Source organism: Polypterus senegalus, unplaced genomic scaffold (genome assembly GCF_016835505.1).
Source record: "Polypterus senegalus isolate Bchr_013 unplaced genomic scaffold, ASM1683550v1 scaffold_4960, whole genome shotgun sequence".
NCBI classification, from domain to species: Eukaryota; Metazoa; Chordata; class Cladistia; order Polypteriformes; family Polypteridae; genus Polypterus; species Polypterus senegalus.
Window position 1 is genome coordinate 9,109 of NW_024385792.1, and position 17,031 is coordinate 26,139.

A 17,031-nucleotide genomic window follows, 5' to 3' on the forward strand; every position below is an offset into this window, starting at 1 on the left:
TGGTCACCACTCTTAACATCGGCCCGTTCTGATGAGGTTCCTTGCACCATCACCCTCTGCTTCCTGTGTGTGAGCCAATTCTGCACCCATCTAAAAACATCACCCTGAACTCCCACTTCTTTTAACTTGATGCCCAACCTCTCATGTGGCACCTTATCAAATGCTTTCTGAAAGTCCAGATAAATTATATCATAAGCTCCACTTTGATCGTATGCTATTGTTGCCTCCTCATAGAATTCCAACATGTTAGTAAAACACGACCTCCCTCTTCTGACCCCACGCTGACTGTTCAGAATAACTCCTGTCCTTGCCATGTGTTGCTCAATCTTCTCCTTAATAATTCCTTCCATTAATTTTCCTTTGATGCCCGTTAAGCTTACTGGCCTATAGTTGCTCTGATCTGCCCTGTCACCCTTTTATATAATGGGATGATATTTGTCATTTTCCAGTCCTTTGGAATCTCCAGTGCTCAGTGACTTCTTAAAAATATGTGTCAAGGGTTTATATCTGTACTCGCTAGCCTCCTTAAGAACACGAGGATAAATATTATCTGGGCCTGGTGATTTGTTTGATTTCATCTTATTTAATCTGAGCAGCACTTCTCCCTCTACAATTTCTGAATCACTCAGTACCTCCTTAGTAGTCCCTGTTACTGCTCTGAGGTTATCCACTGGCTCACTTGTGAACACCTCAGAAAAATGTAAGTTTAGGTCATCTGCTATTTCATTGTCTGTATCTTTTAATTCCCCTTTACTATTCCTGATGAACTTCACCTCCTCCTTAACTGTTCTTTTACTACTAAAATACTGAAAGAATCTCTTGGGGTCTTCTTTCGCCTTATCTGCTATATTCCTCTCCAACTGTCTTATAGCCTCTCTGATATCCTTCTTAATGGTTGCCCTCATGTTCTCATACGCTCTACGATTCACTTTGCAGTCATTAGTCTTATATGCCTTATACAGCAGTTTTTTCCTTTGCAACTTCTTTTTTAAATCTTTATTAATCCATCGTGGAGTTTTTAGTTTCCTATTAATTCCAAATTTAGGTCTGTTATCTGTCCTGCATTACATTTTAAACCTGTTCCACTGCTCCTCGACTGTCTTCACATTTAAAAGCTTATCCCAGTCTATCCTACTTAGACTTTGTCGCATCTGCTCAAAATTAGCCCTACCAAAGTTCAACTTCACAATTTTAATCTTTGCATCTGTACTCTTACAAAATGCATCTGTACTCTTACAAAACACTCTTCTGAGTGTTCAGAACTAAATAAATCTTCGTTATACATATTTAATTATGCCATTCCATTCAAGATTGTGCCCATCCCAACAAACATGTGTGCGAGGCAGGAGCAAATCCTGAGCAGGGGTGCCAGCACATTGCAGGGTGAATCACGAGCAACACATACACTAGCAGGGTCAATATAGCAGAACAAAACGCCACATCCTACATGACTCTGAAAGAAAACTGAAGCATGCTGAGTAAACCCACCAGAAAAACATGCAAATTCAAGGCAGGGAACACCCAGGACCTCTTGCTGCGAGACAGCAGTGCAACCTCCCACAGCACTGTGCCCCCACATGATTAATATATGCCTTAATGCATTTCATCATGAAAATTATATCAAGTATTTATATTACCGTTCTAAATGTTCAGCGAACAGGAATATCATGAAATTAATATATTCTGTCTGGCGATCGCTGCCTGCGCCTCCTCTTAGTGCAGAGGGCGTCCAGTTAAAAGAAGCACATAGCGATTAACATGGCTCAGGGAACACTTAACAGAAAGCATTTCATGTGCTACTATAACTTATGATGGAGTTTGAGAAAATCTAGTAAATTAAATATTCATTTTAAAATGAAGTTTAGTTTACGATGTTCTACTAATGACAAACTTGAGAATAAAATCAACATATCAACTTTAATCTCGACATAAATGGCGAGAAAAAAGTAGAATGTCGAGAATAAAGTCAACATGTCGACTTTATTATACTTGTCATAAGCATCGAGATTAAAGTTGAAATATTTTTTTTCTTCACTGTGTCTGTATTTTTTCTTCTCCATGGCTCTAATACGATTCCATTTACAAATCTGCCTAACATTCACAAAGCCACTTAAGTTGCTTTTTAACTTATTTAATCTCATTTGGTATTTTTTAAGCATTTAGTGTTTAAAGTATTTATATACACCATGCCTCTCATTCTTTTGTTTCATACTCTTAATTAACGACATGTTTAGACATCACTGTCTACTTACTTACTGATTTCAGAAACAAGTTGATGCATGAAAAGAAATGGGAAATAACAAACTTCAAAAAAAGCACCAGTCACAAAACTGAAAACCTGCTGAAACCTTTTCTTCTCCTTTCACTTTAAACAAACTTCATTAATTTTATTATTTTCTCTAAAGGCAGGTAACAAGTCCACTTCTAACTACCTAGACAACACAATTCACTAATACGACAACTTCAGACAAGTGTAATAACTCAGTAGACACAGTGGCACTCTAGAAACTGGAATATACATAAAAAGAAAAGGAAAAAATCTAAGAAAAAGGTCTTACAGCAGTTCAAAGATAGGTGAGATATCACCTCAAGGAAAGGAACTTCAGCAATTTGAAGACAAAGATGACAGGGAGATAAAGCATCTCCAAGAAAAGTGGAATAAAGCATTCCAAAATCTTGTGCACTTCTCAGAGGTGGAACATCTTCCACTTGCTAACTACTGAGACCTTTTGTCTAGCCCAGAGTGAGATCTGGGGAACTTGTCCAGACAATAGTGTCTACTGACTCAGTGAGTTGCCTGGGTTCAGTACTGCCAACTGTTTTCTGAAAGCGGCGCCTGGCATTGGCATCTCTGGCAAATTCCTGAATGTGACCCCTCAGAAGGCCCTGGTTCACTCATCAGGGATAACTGTGGTCTTGAGCCCAAGAAATCAGATAGGGAGGGTAACTCTTTGAACAACACTTTAACCCTGCCACACTCAAGGTCAATCCACCAGTTAAGACACCATGCAGGCTAGAAGTCGCTTGGCACTATTCCTTTTCTTCAATTTCTTTTCTCTTACATGACCAAATATGGTAATTGCAGTGACATCACATCTTTCTGCACTTCTCAGTGCAAACCCTCTCAATACTCAAAAAACTAGCTATGTTTGCAACTCACAACTCAGAACGAAAAGCTTAGAAACACTTTAAAAATGATATAGGAATATCAGAATCTTGTAGGCAACATCTCTGCAGACTTTCTTTTTAAATCCTCCATTTTAAATTCCTTAAGAAGTAGAGAACATGAATTCTATTTTCTACTGGTAATTTGTTAATGTAACCTTAATATCACATGTCCTTTTTATTTCTCCTTTATAAACTTAAGAAAAATAGAAACATATTACCATTTGCATAAAATTATTCATAAACATGTCACCATTTGCAGGTTTAATTCAATATATCATTCATTTTGTATTTGGTGTTAAATATGTGGGCCTTTGTAAAATACTTTTACTGTCAACGTTTATAGTTGGAAACTACAATGACTCAGTGTGACCTGTGCTGATGTTTTTATAGAAACGTTATTTAAATAGAAAATGACTGAATGTGTGTAATGTCTTTATATCCCTACAGAAAGAATTGGATAAGATACACTTGGTATTTTAAATGTATTGTGGACTGTGGAAACCAGGAGGACTTCACTGAATCATTGAAACTGAGCAATAGTAAAATCCACGTGGACCCAGACTGGACAGAGGAGATACTGAAGACCATGAGTAACTTTATAAAATGCTCCTCGAGTAAAGTTGACATCATGGTGGACCCTTGGTGGCACAAATAAAATTAATGAAGATTTATTCACTTCTTGTCAGACTGCCTGGATATGATATCTTCAATACGGTAAACAACCTGATATGTTTATGGTGGTCTCTGTGCTCTCCTGTCTCTTTTTACTCACCAGATGTTTTCTTGTTCCAGATCCACTCGTGTTGTTCACGTAGCTCCTGCTCCTCCATTTATTTCAGATTGTCTGCTCTCCATTGTTATGTGAACTGTCATGATTTATTGTTTCTTTTAGGGAATCTTTCTTTTTAATCTAAAATTTCTTTATTTGTCTTGTATTTCCCTGTTTTCATGTATTTTTCTTTTTGAAGTTATAATTCTTTTACTCCTTGTTAAACACTTTAAGCTATCTCATCTGGAATGAAAATATGATATGGAAATAAATGTTGTTTTCTGTCCTAATTACCTTTTTCTTTCTTCTAGTTTTCTTGATGGATTCATTGAAGAAACATTTTTGCCATGTGTTGCTTATTTAAGCAGTATGAACATGTGAAAGACATGGCAGCCTTCCACATCTCATCTCTTTATTTGCACCTTTTCCAAACAAGGTGCCCTTGACAAACATTGACAGGTTTGATGAAGAAGTCTTCAGTTTTCTTACACAATATCATCGAGACAATGTCACAATTCCACAGGATAAAGAAGCTTTACAACAACTTTGGTTATTCATATTCAGAAGTCTTTTGGAGACTGAAAGGTACGTCTCCTTGCTGATCAATAAGCTTTGGACAGATTAAAATAGGGATGGACATCTTTGGAGCCATCATAAATATTAATGGATTGAAGAGATCAATTCAATGTCTTTTGCATCAGGGCTATTTTCCAAAATCCAAAACATAATTAAGTGAACCAGTCTATTCTGGTAAAGCGTTTATGTTTTTGCTGCTACTTGCATTTACTTTGCAGAATAAGAGTGCTCACAATGCTGATTTTATCAGCTGCTGATTGGATTGGCAGTAGCACTCTTGAAGGAGGACTTTGGGTGTGGCCCTAGGTCTTTGAACCAAACAAATTAAATAAGCTCTGTTTTCAAATGTGAATGATGGGAGTTATCAGGAGTGTGTGCTGCTTTCACCCTTAAGTCTGCTACAGTTGTCTGAAGTTTTTGCATATTTACTTATGTTCATATTTCTCTTCTCTGAACTCAATCACTATCTCGGATTAAGCCTTTTATAAACTTGCCTAACAAACTGCAATTCAGATGACTTGTGTCATAACACAATTCCAGGGCTCAATATCCAACAGGGAGATTATAAAGGTGACTTTTGCTGTGTCAGAAACATAATGGTAAGGGTAAAGATCAAAACCAGGTGACATTGATCTAAAACCTTCTGCATGTTCTTTGGATGACAGAAGACCATAAAGGGTGAGGGATCTCACATTCTTTGATGATGAGACTAAACCCCTTTGCCCCTGCATTGATCAATCAGTCTGTTAAAGTCCATTATTAACAGCTGAAAACAGAATGTTTGATCTCTTGTCTTTTTGTAGACCTTTTTCTAATTCTAATTGATATTTTACTTTGTCTGCACCTTTTTGGGTCTGCCTCAGCTCTATAAACATATATCTCATGCTGAAATTTATCATGTTTGTTACAGCTTGAGAGTCTGTTCTGCCTGTCACAAACACTCAAAGCAGCTCAACTCCACCACAGCACAGACTTGTTCCATCTGCTCTGATAATTCTGTCCCTCTTCATATTTCTTACTGGCACAGTGAATGTTCCTAATATGAATGGTATAAGATTGTGTATGTTTTGAGTGACTGGAACAAACTTGCTAAAAACAAAATTCAGATGCTTTTACTGTAAGAGAAGTCAAAAACAAGAATTTCAGTTGTTCCAAAAATTACGACAATATCATCTAAACCAAAACTTTAAGGCTATGTATAAAATGGAGTGGTGGGAAGCACAAGCCATTAACTGGAATACATCACAATGACTTTGAAACTAACCCTTTCCAAAGTTTAAATCCATAACCTTAGAACAGTGAGCTGAAGCATTAAACTTAGTTTAAGTTCATCTGCTCTTAAAACAACATTGCTCTTGCTCTTGCTCTTGCTCTTGCTCTTCTTCTTCTTCTTCTTCTTCTTCTTCTTCTTCTTCCGCCATTCCTCTACACCAGTGTTTCCCAAACTCGGTCCTGGTGAACCTGTGGCTGCAGGTTTTGTTCAGATTCTAATCAGTGACATCACCTTATAGCCCTGAGCTCATTTAATTAGCTGGTATTTTTTTTTTCTCTTATTCTACATTCAGAATAGCATAGCAGCATGATTTTTACATTTATAAGACATTTAGAAATATTTCTGCTTTTGCTATAGATTTTAATGCTTAACTCTCTTTTGTTGATCTCATTATATTTTTGCCCTTTCTCTGTGCAGTTTGCTCCCTTCATTGAGTATTAATAATGACAACTTAAAACGAGCAGAGCAGACACCACGACAAACGCACTGAACCATGAAAAGCTGCAACTGCTTTAGCGTTAGAGCCACTAATTAGAAAATAATGGATTAATTAAACAATTAGAAGACCTAGAAAAGTAGAATGAAGATCAAGATGAAAATGCAGTTAAAAAGAAAAAATACATTACAACAACAACAACATTTATTTCTATAGCACATTTTCATACAAATAATGTAGCTCAAAGTGCTTTACATGATGAAGAAAAAGAAATAAAAGACAAAGTAAGGATTAGAATAAGAGAACACTAATTAACATAGAATAAAAGTAAGGTGGTCCAATGACCAGGAGGACAGAATAAACAACAAAAAAACTCAGATGGCTGGAGAGAAAAAATAAAATCTGCAGGGGTTCCAGGCCACGGACCGCCCAGTCCCCTCTGGGCATTCTACCTAACATACGAGGTGTGGCAGAAAGTAATGAGACTGGCAACACTGCAAGCGATCACAGCGCTGCTGTTGTCCTTGATAGAGCACGTGTATCAGTACCCTCCCATAGCTCAGTGCGCGAGTTTCAACTCCTTCCGTTAACTACGTGATTTTTGTGACTGCTATTAGCGATTTTTGGTTGTGCGCCACGCAAAATGGAACAGCGAATTTGGAGCAACGTTGTGCCATTAAGCCAACCAAGTTTTTATAAAGGCGTCCTTGAAAGGCTCAGAAAAGGGTCATTCACCAGACATTGCAGACAAATGGATGCTCCATCATGACAACGCCCCATGTCACACTGCCCTCTCCATAACAGAATTTTGATCTCAAAGGCATTCCTGTGGTTCCCCAGCCCCCTTATTCCTTATTAAGGACGTCATTTCAGGACTTTAGAAAACATCCAAAAGAGTGTAACGGACATGCTGAAGACCATACCGGTTGAAGACTTCCAGCGCTGCTACCAACAGTGGGAACAACGTCTCCATCGGTGTGTAGCTGCCCAAGGGAACTACTTTGAAGGGGATAACATTGATGTTTGAAAAAAATAAAAACTTTGGTAAATAAAAAATCAGTCTCATTACTTTTCTGCCACACCTCGTAAATGAAATAGTCCTCTTTGTAGTTAGGGTTCTCACGGAAAGACTTGATCACAATGGTCATGTAGACTTTTGACTTTTAATCCATCAATGAAGGAACATCAGGGTGCTTTGATTAGGTGGTGGTGCACAGGTCGCCACCACAGAAAAATGGGAAAAGAAACAGAAGAGAGTTGGGGTCAGTTTGGATTCTAGAGCCACCATGAATAGTAATTATGATGAATTGAACATACAGAGTATCAGTATTAAGTTAAAGTGAAGTTATGAGAAGGCCATGTTAAAGTAATGTGTTTTCAGCAGTGTTTTAAACTGCTCTACTGTATCAGCCTGGTGAATTCCTATTGGCAGGCTATTCCAGATTTTAGGTGCATAACAGCAGAAAGCCGCCTCACAACTTCTTTTAAGTTTTGTTCTTAGAATTCTAAGGAGACACTCATTTGAAGATCTAAGGTTACGATTTGGAATATAACGTGTCAGGCATTCCGATATATAAGATGGGCGAGATTATTTAAGGCTTTATAAACCATAAGCAGAATTTTAAAGTCAATTCTGAAAGACACAGGTAACCAGTGTAGTGACATCAAAACTGGAGAGATGTGCTCAGATTTTCTTTCCGAGTTAGGATTCAAGCAGCTGCATTCTGCACTCGTTGCAAGTGATTTATGTCTTTTTTGGGTAGTCCAGAGAGGAGTGCGTTACAGTAATCTAGTCGACCGAAAACAAACGCATGAACTAATTTCTCAGCATCTTTCAGTGATATAAGAGGTCTAACTTTACTTATGTTTCTTAAGTGAAAAAATGCTGTCCTAGTGGTCTGATTAATATGCGATTTAAAATTCAGGTTACAGTCAACAGTTACCCCAAATTCTTTACCTCCGTCTTGACTTTTAATCCCTAATGCATCAAGTTTATTTCTAATAACCTCATTATATCCATTATTGCCAATCACAAAAATTCAGTTTTCTCTTTATTTAGCTTGAGGAAATTACTATTCATCCATTCTGAGATGCAAGTCAGACATTGTGTTAGTGAATCGAGAGAATCGGGGTCATCAGGTGCTATTGATAAGTACAGCTGTGTGTCATCAGCATAGCTGTGATAACTCACGTTGTGCCCGAGATAATCTGACCTAACGGAAGAATATAGATTGAAAAGAACAGCGGACCCAGGATAGAGCCTTGTGGAACACCATAGATTACCATGTGCCAATATTCCTATATAACTGCTTGGTACATTTTAATATATATATATATATATATATATATATTTTTAGCAAACTTAGTTTTCTAATTTCTAAATTGATCCCAAAACACAGAACTTGGTAAATAACACATCATTTAATTAGCCCATGAGTCCCGGGACCGACTTTGGGAAACACTGCTCTACACTCTGAAATGACTGCACTCCATTTCAAACTTTCTCCCCAAACTTGTTCTTAAGCTCTTCCTCTTATAATCTCCACCATTTTATCATTGATGCTGCTTGATCTTGTTTTATTCTCTTATTGTTTCTGATTTCTCAGTCCTTCAACACCACTTTATGCTGCACTGTCACACTTTTCCTGTTTATGACCGTACAATAGAAGTCTTCCCACGGAAAAATTCCTACAGGACTTGAGGGATCTGAATGAATTTTTGCAGTTTGAAGCTAAAATTTAATAATATTGAGTGTACATGGGAAAGTTGGCTCTATTCTTGCAGTGCTGAAAACAGCAGTCAGGGCATTAATGAAAATTCCTTAATTAACTATATATATATATATATATATATATATATATGTGTTACAGACAGGGGTGCTGTCATCCCTTGAACCCTCAGATCAGACGCCAGACACCAGATAAAAGTCCAATATGAATTTATTTTACTCATAAATGTGCACAAAGCACCCCCACTCTACAATACTCAATAATAAATAATAATCAATTAAAATTCAATGATCCTCCACATCTTCCAGCAGCTCAGTTACCCTTCCTCCCAACTCGGGTCAACCCTAGGATCTCCCACAGTCCTTTTGTAGTTCTTGACCAGGAGTGTTTATTTCTCACTTTCCATGTGACTGGCAACAATTCCGGATTGGATGAAAACTCCTTTTACCTCCCAGTCACGTGGACAGAAGAAATGGCGCACTTCTGGGCTGTAGGAAAATAGTCCTTGATCCTCCCTCCAGCGTCCTCTGGCGGCCCCATGGTATCCAGCAGGGCTGTGAATAAACACTCCATTGTCCATGATTTCCTGCTGGCATTCGGGGCACCTCCATGCTGCAGGAGGGCTCCATCTAGTGGCCTGGGAGTATTGGCCAGGGTGAATGGCTGGCCATATACCACAGTACTCCCCCGGCAAAGAATCATGATCTGAAGTGGCCTGTCCCTTGAGGAGCTATTGGTAGGCCTTGGCAATGTCTTGAATAGTCCCGGAGAACCTAGGAGGAACATTATAATAAATAAGACATTTTATCCCCTGTCCTCCGAGGACATCTTCGCCATATGTGGCCGCCAGAGCATTAAGTAATACAGCCACCGCCCTCCGTTGTATCCCTCTGTGAGACTGGAAGCATTTAGGAAATTGGGCTCCGCCTTTATCTGCTGAGGAGGTTTCCACGCCGCACCTGAGCTCTCAGCTCCCTTTTCTACTTTGTCAGGAGACCCGTTTCACTTTTGGGATCTCCTGTTTAATCTAGGGTTTTCCACAGTCTGAGTCTCTCTATTTGTCAAAGAGAGACCATTTACTGTTTGGACCCTTTTGATTTGTAACTGACCGGTGTGGCATCTTCAGAATTGCATCACTCCGGGAGACAGCACTATTCAGCTGCTCCGGCTTGATCGGTTTTTCCCCGCCCACTTTCGGTCTATGTACTTGAGTCCCTTGTAGGGCTCACAGCTATAGCACCCGCTATGGATTAATCACGGGCCTGTGTAACTCTGCGTCCCTATTTCATTATAAACGGTACCGGTGAAACTCACCTGTACCACCGAATCAATCATTATGGGAGGCTCCCAGCCCAACCGCCATAGGTAATCTTCTACCTTTTTAAGGGTGCTTTGGCGCTGTTCCCAGCTCTCCGACGATCTTCTGTATTTTTGTCTCAATCTGTACAAAACTGTGCATGGGCTGAAGCAATTTCTCCAGCTCACACACGTCCATATTTAATTTGGCGAATGCAGGCTCAAGCCATCATTAGCCTTACCTTTCTGCCGGAGCCAATGAGCACGCCGCTACTGGCATGTGCTCGGTTGGGCCGCACACAGGCATCGGGGAATTGGAGTTCTCTATTTCAGAGGACGGGTTGCAATCTTTGGCTGACCGCGATCCGCCTGTATTAATTTTTCGTGGACCGATCAGTCATTTCCGGCCCTCCTTACCTTTCAGATTTCGCTTCACCTCACCCTTCGGAAAGTCCAAGTCCGTTTTTCTTGGGTGAAGCCATAAGCAGTAGGACATTGACCTCCTACTTCCCCAATCCTTGGGTCACGTGTCCCTGCGGTACCCTACATGCGAAGTCCTTCGCTTTCTCATCGGCTCGATTGAGAGCACACCACCATCTTCGGAGTTTCTTTTACATCCCATAGAGCCTCGAATGATCTTTTCGAGGTATATGCACAGGACAAAATGTGTTATTTTAAAGATGTTATCAATTGAATCCCTGGCACATACCTCGTAGCAGTCGTCTTCCTCCGGAGGCTTCTTCCAAAATGCGTAGCTGCTCTGTGGCTCGCCTTGAGTGCTGACAATGTTAGGCACTGTACTTCCGCTGTGCTGCCGCTCTGCTTGACCTTCTATTTCCCCTGGTAAAGGTGGGTTGTGGTGTTTTTTGCATGTTGTGATGCTGTCTTCTTGGGGTTTCTGTCCACAGAAATTTTTCTCCAGATCCTCTGCCAAACTGACGGCCAGAGAAATCCTGCCTACTACTCCACTGTCACAGATAGGGGGCGTTGTCGTCCCCTTGAACCCTCAGATCAGATGCCAGACACCAGATAAAAGTCCAATATGAATTTATTTTACTAATAAATGTGCACAAAGCACCCCCACTCCACAATACTCATAATAAATATAATCAATCACAATTCAATAATCCTTCACACCTCCCAGCAGCTCAGTCACCCCTTCCTCCCAACTCAACTCAACCTGGGATCTCCCACAGTCCTATTTATAGTTCTTGACCTAGAAGTGTTTCTCTTCTCACTTTCCATGTGACTGGCAACACTTCCGGGTTGGATGAAAACTCCTTTTTCTTCAACCCAGAAGTATGTCATTTCTTCTGTCCATGTGACTGGGACGTACTTCGGGCTGTAGGAAAATAGTCCTTGATCCTTCCTGCAGCGTCCTCTGGTGGCCCCATGGTATCCAGCAGGTCTGTGAATAAACACTCTATTGTCCATTATTCCCTGCTGGCATTGCACCTCCATGCTGCAGGGAGGGCTCCATCTAGCAGCCTGGGAGTATTGGCCAGGATGAATGGCCGCCATATACCACAATATATATATTTATTTTACAATTATAATTTATCCTCCATGTTAAAATCAATAAAGCTACACTGTGAAATCACATACAGAAAAGAAGAAAACATATTTTGCATGTCTGTCATGTGGTGATGTCTATTTTTTAACTGAGTTATCTAATTAATGAATTATTGCAGTCATTGTGAGGCATATGCATAGCAGTTTGATGGGTGTGTGTATGGTGTGATTACTAGTTGGAGTACTGTTATGTTATTTTCCTCTTTTCTGTGTATCTATATCAATTTTCTTTTCTACGTTCAGGTTAATGATGTTTTCTGCTGTGCTGCAATCAGTTTGAGTCTTGTAGATGTGTATGTGTTGCACATATTTAAATGTTTGTCTTAGTGGCAAACACAACCAAAGTAGGTTTATGTATCTATTAGGATAACCAGATTTTGTTTTTCAAAGAAAGGGACCAGGGTAGAGAAGTAAATTAAACAACACAAGCCTTCATTTACGATGGGTTTTATTTATTTTCTAATCCAATAATTTGATCATTTTAAACATCTTAGTTTATATTCAACTACCTTTTAAAGGACTTTTAAGGGTTGATACTTCTCTTCAATTATAAATTTTTTTTTTTAATTTTCTTGGAACTTTTGAAATATAAAGAAACAAGTGTCGCCAAGTAGCATGTCACTTGTGCTGAGGAGCTGTCTTCTTTAACAGCAGTTTTGTGGTCTTCAGAGCAAATGTGAATTTTCAGTCACACACATTCGCTTTCATGGTCACATATTCATCTTCTTACTAGTTACATTCTGGTTGAAAACATGAGCATTATTATTATTATTATTATTTATTATTGTAATTATTTTACTTGTCTGTAGATCTGCACTTTGTTTTGGCCCTAAGACTTTTTAAAGGCTGACCATACGTGGATGCCTTGTTGTCCTTGATCTATTCTTCTATTTCTCAATCTATTATTTTTGAAAAGATATAATGCATCAGTACTAATTGTATTGTGGGGAAAAATAGTCATAAAGAGATTTACTCTGTCCTGAGTATTTTTCCCTTAAAGATTTTGCTGTTTTAAAACTCCACTTAAGCTATGAGCCCAGTTATTCTTGTGCCCTTTAAGGAGGAAAAGCAAGAATGTCATAGAGAGGAATGGAACCTCAGGCATTAAGGAGGATACAGCATGGAATTTTATTGGGTCTGCCTGATAGTGGGATAAAACCATGGCAGAAACAGTTGAGAGAAAAGACAGAAAAATCAGTATCTTTCAAACCTCTACCTTACAATACTTTATCTGTTTCAAATGATATCTTAAACCAATTAGAAAGTTGATTTGGCTTTTACTTCCTCCACTATACAATACAATACAATACAGTTTATTTTTGTATAGCCCAAAATCACACAGGAAGTGCCGCAATGGGCTTTAACAGGCCCTGCCTTTGACAGCCCCCAGCCTTGACTCTCTGAGAAGACAAGGAAAAACTCCCAATAAAACCTTGTAGGAAAAATGGAAGAAACCTCGGAAAGGCAGTTCAAAGAGAGACCCCTTTCCAGGTAGGTTGGGCGTGCAGTGGGTGTCAAAAGTAGGGGTCAATACAATACAATATACAGAACAGAACAATTCCTTAAGACAGCATAATAATAAAATTTTAGAAGTACGGTTTAACAGTAGATGATATGACATAATTAGGTTTGGATATTTTTAGAGTCCTGGAGACCTCATCCATCTAGCTGCCTCCCCATTTGGCCATGCCACGGCTGAAACGTTGCTCGATGAAAGGACCCTCTTTCCCATGATTCCTGTGATCCTCCATCAGGGATGACTTTACCATAGGCAGGCAAACAACTTGGCAGGTGGGCGTGGCACCAATGGCCACATTTGGGTACCGAGAAAAGAAACAGAATAGGTGAGGGTTAGTATTCAAATATAATTATCATGTTACTTATGTTTTAGTGCTAATGACTAACAACAGAGATGCAGTATGTACAGTTAATCAGCAGCTCTAGTCAGGATATGCTAAACTGAAGTAGTGAGTCTTCAGCCGGGATTTAAAGGCTGAGACTGAAGGGGCATCTCTTATGGAAGCAGGAAGACCATTCCACAGTTTAGGGGCCCTGTAACTAAAAGCTCGACCTCCCACTGTTATTTTATTAATCCTTGGAATCCTAAGCAGACCGGCATCTTGAGATCTTAATGTGCTCAGGTTTGTAAGTCATGATAAGTTCAGACAAGTAAGCGGACCTTGGCCATTTAATGCTTTATATGTTAAAAGGAGGATTTTGAAATCTGCCCTAAACTTAACTGGGAGCCAGTGTAAAGATTTAAGAACTGGGGTTATGTGTTCATATTTTCTTGTTCTTGTAATAATTCTTGCAGCGCATTTTGGATTAACTGGAGGCTGTATAGAGAACAGTTTGAACAGCCAGTGAACACCGCATTGCAGTAGTCAATCCTACTAGAGATAAATGCATGAATTAATTTCTCACAATCCTGTTTATTTAGAAAGCGCCTTAATTTCCTAACATTTTTAAGATGGAAAAACATGTTTTGGACGACTTTGTAATATGCTTTAAATGACATGCTAGAGTCAAAGATAACTCCTAGATTGCGGGCTGATTCAGTAAAATTAATTGGGATTCCAACTGAGTTAAATGACGACAAAATATTGCTGTGATCAGCGTCATTCCCTCCAACAATTAACATCTCTGTTTTATCTGTATTTAAAGACAAGTAGTTCTCATTCATCCATTCCTTTAATTCACTAACACAACTAATTAAAGACAACATCGGAGAAACTTCATTTGATTTAAATGAAAGGTATAACTGGGTGTCATCTGCATACGAGTGAAAATTAACATTATGTTTCCTAATGAGAGATCCCAGTGGAAGCATGTAAAGTGAAAACAGTAAAGGTCCCAGTACTGAGCCCTGCGGACACCATATTGAACTTCTGTGTATAATGATGGAGTACTGTCTGCACATTTCTGTACATACTGGAATCGATTTGATAAATAAGAACTGAACCAAGCGAGCACGGGCCTGTAAGCCCAACATCGTTTTCTAGCCTGTGCAGTAAAATAGAATGGTCAATGGTGTCAAATGCTGCACTTAAGTCCAACAACATAATTACAGTGGAATTTCCTTCATCAGAGGATATCAGAATGTCATTTACAACCCGTGTTAGTGCCGTTTCTGTACTATGACCAGTGTGAAAGCCAGACTGGAATTTCTCAAATAAATTGTAATGCGTAAGGTGTGACTGAAGCTGACTGGCACTACTTTTCTAGTATTTTAGAGAGAAATGGTAAATTTGAAATAGGCCTATAGTTATTTAGTATGTGTGGGTCTAGGTCTGACTTTTTAAGTAAAGGTTTAATGACTGACACTTTTAGTGCATCAGGTACTGTGCCATGCAGTAATGAACTATTGATAACGGTTAGAATAGGCTGCAAGAACATCCATTGCACTTTTTACTAGTTTTGTTGGCACTGGATCTAGGGAACAAGTAGTGGGCTTCATTTTAGTAATTAAAGTTAAGACTTCCTGCTCAGTTACAGGATTAAAATTATTAAAGTGCTGAATGCAATGTGACAGGGTCTGCTAAGCTAGTATTTGGTTTGTACTGTGATGCTGAGATCTGGGATCTTATATTTTTAATTTTCTCATTGAAGAAGTTCATAAAGTCTGTACTGCTAATATCTGTTGGTATTTTGCACTGTTGATCTGAATTCCCATTTGTTAATTTAGCCACTGCTCTAAAAAGTACCCTAGGATTTTTATTATTGCTATCTATTAATGTAGAATAGTATTCTGAGCGAGCTTTAAAGAGGGCTTTTTTATATTTATTTACACTCTCTGTCCATGCAATTTGAAAGACATGTAGCTTTGTTGTTCTCCATCTGCGCTCCAGTTTTCGACACTCTAATTTAAGAGCTCAGTACTTTCATTAAACCAGGGAGAGTTTCTATGTGCTTTGATCACTTTTGTTTTAGGGAGCCACTGTGTCCAGAGCATCTCTCAAGGTCACATTATAATGTGATATTAGCTGATCTAAATTGTTTTCCACGTTTACATTTGATGTTAACTGATCTAAATGGTTTTCCACAATTACACTCGACTTACTCAAGGTATCTATAAATTTTGAAGCAGAATTACAATCTAGATGTCGCACTGTCTTTGTTTTAATCTGCGAGTGCGTTGGCATGGGCAGAACTAAATCAAATGTAATTAAGAAGTGATCGGAAATAACTACATTTAATGGAGTAATATTTAAATTTTGAATTTCAACTTTGTAAGTTATAATTAAATCTAATGTATGGTTATGATTATGAGTTGGACCTTTGACAATCTGACAAAATCCTACTGAATTTAACAAATAAGTAAAACATTTGCTAAAAGTGTCAGTTTCCACATCAATGTGTACATTAAAATCCCCATCAGAACTACGTGATCATAATTTATAGCCAAATCAGACAGAAGGTTGCTAAATTCAGTCATGAACAATGAATATGGCCCTGGTGGTCTGTAGACTAGCACTATAATTGTGTTGGAATCTGTTTTAATATTTAAAATGAATGCCTCAAAGGATGTAAAGTTGCCTAAATTTTTAGGAGTGATTTGCATTTTGTTACAATGAATTATTCCAAGGCCTCCTCCTCGACCAGAATCTCTAGACTTATGAAGGAACGAGTATCCATCTGGTGACGCCTCAGCTAGGGAACAGTGTCACATTTACTAAGCCAGGTTTCAGTAAGAAGACACAGATCAGATTTTGTACTTAATATATATCATTTACCAAAACAGCTTTAGTGCCAAGAGAGCGAATGTTCAATAAACAGCATTTAAAACTGCATGGTTCTTTCTGAACTGCTGATATATTTTTGTTTTAATTTGAATTAAATTTCTATTACAGATGCCCTGGTGGAGTGTCTGGTTTTATCCCTTGGTCTAATTATACACCTTATTTTTGGTTATCAATTAATTTATGGTTTGTATCAAGACTAAATTTACTGGATGCCCCACAACAGGGATTACTGTTCCTCCACTACTGGAAGTCACAAACGTATTTACTTTCTTTTCAAAAATGTGTTAACTTTGACCAAATCAGATACCATGGCAAAATCTATTGTTCTCTCCCCTTCTACATTTCTCTCCCTACTCCCCAATCCTACATGTGCCCTTGCTATCATCTCTCCGCTCTTTCTCACAGGCCCATTTAGATCACCACCAAAAATCTTCTTTTCTCACTCTTCTATTACCCTAACCTCTTCATCC

At 38.7% G+C, this 17,031-nt stretch overlaps 1 long non-coding RNA gene across 1 annotated transcript in view; it reads left to right on the forward strand.

Moving 5' to 3' along the window:
* The first annotated feature begins 3,809 nt into the window (after window positions 1-3,809).
* The window catches only part of LOC120522464, a 125,586-nt gene continuing 112,364 nt past the window's right edge, over window positions 3,810-17,031 (forward strand). The window contains exons 1-2 of the long non-coding RNA XR_005632391.1: window positions 3,810-3,882; window positions 4,249-4,522. This is a non-coding gene — a long non-coding RNA (uncharacterized LOC120522464). The remainder of the gene's footprint in view (window positions 3,883-4,248; window positions 4,523-17,031) is intronic.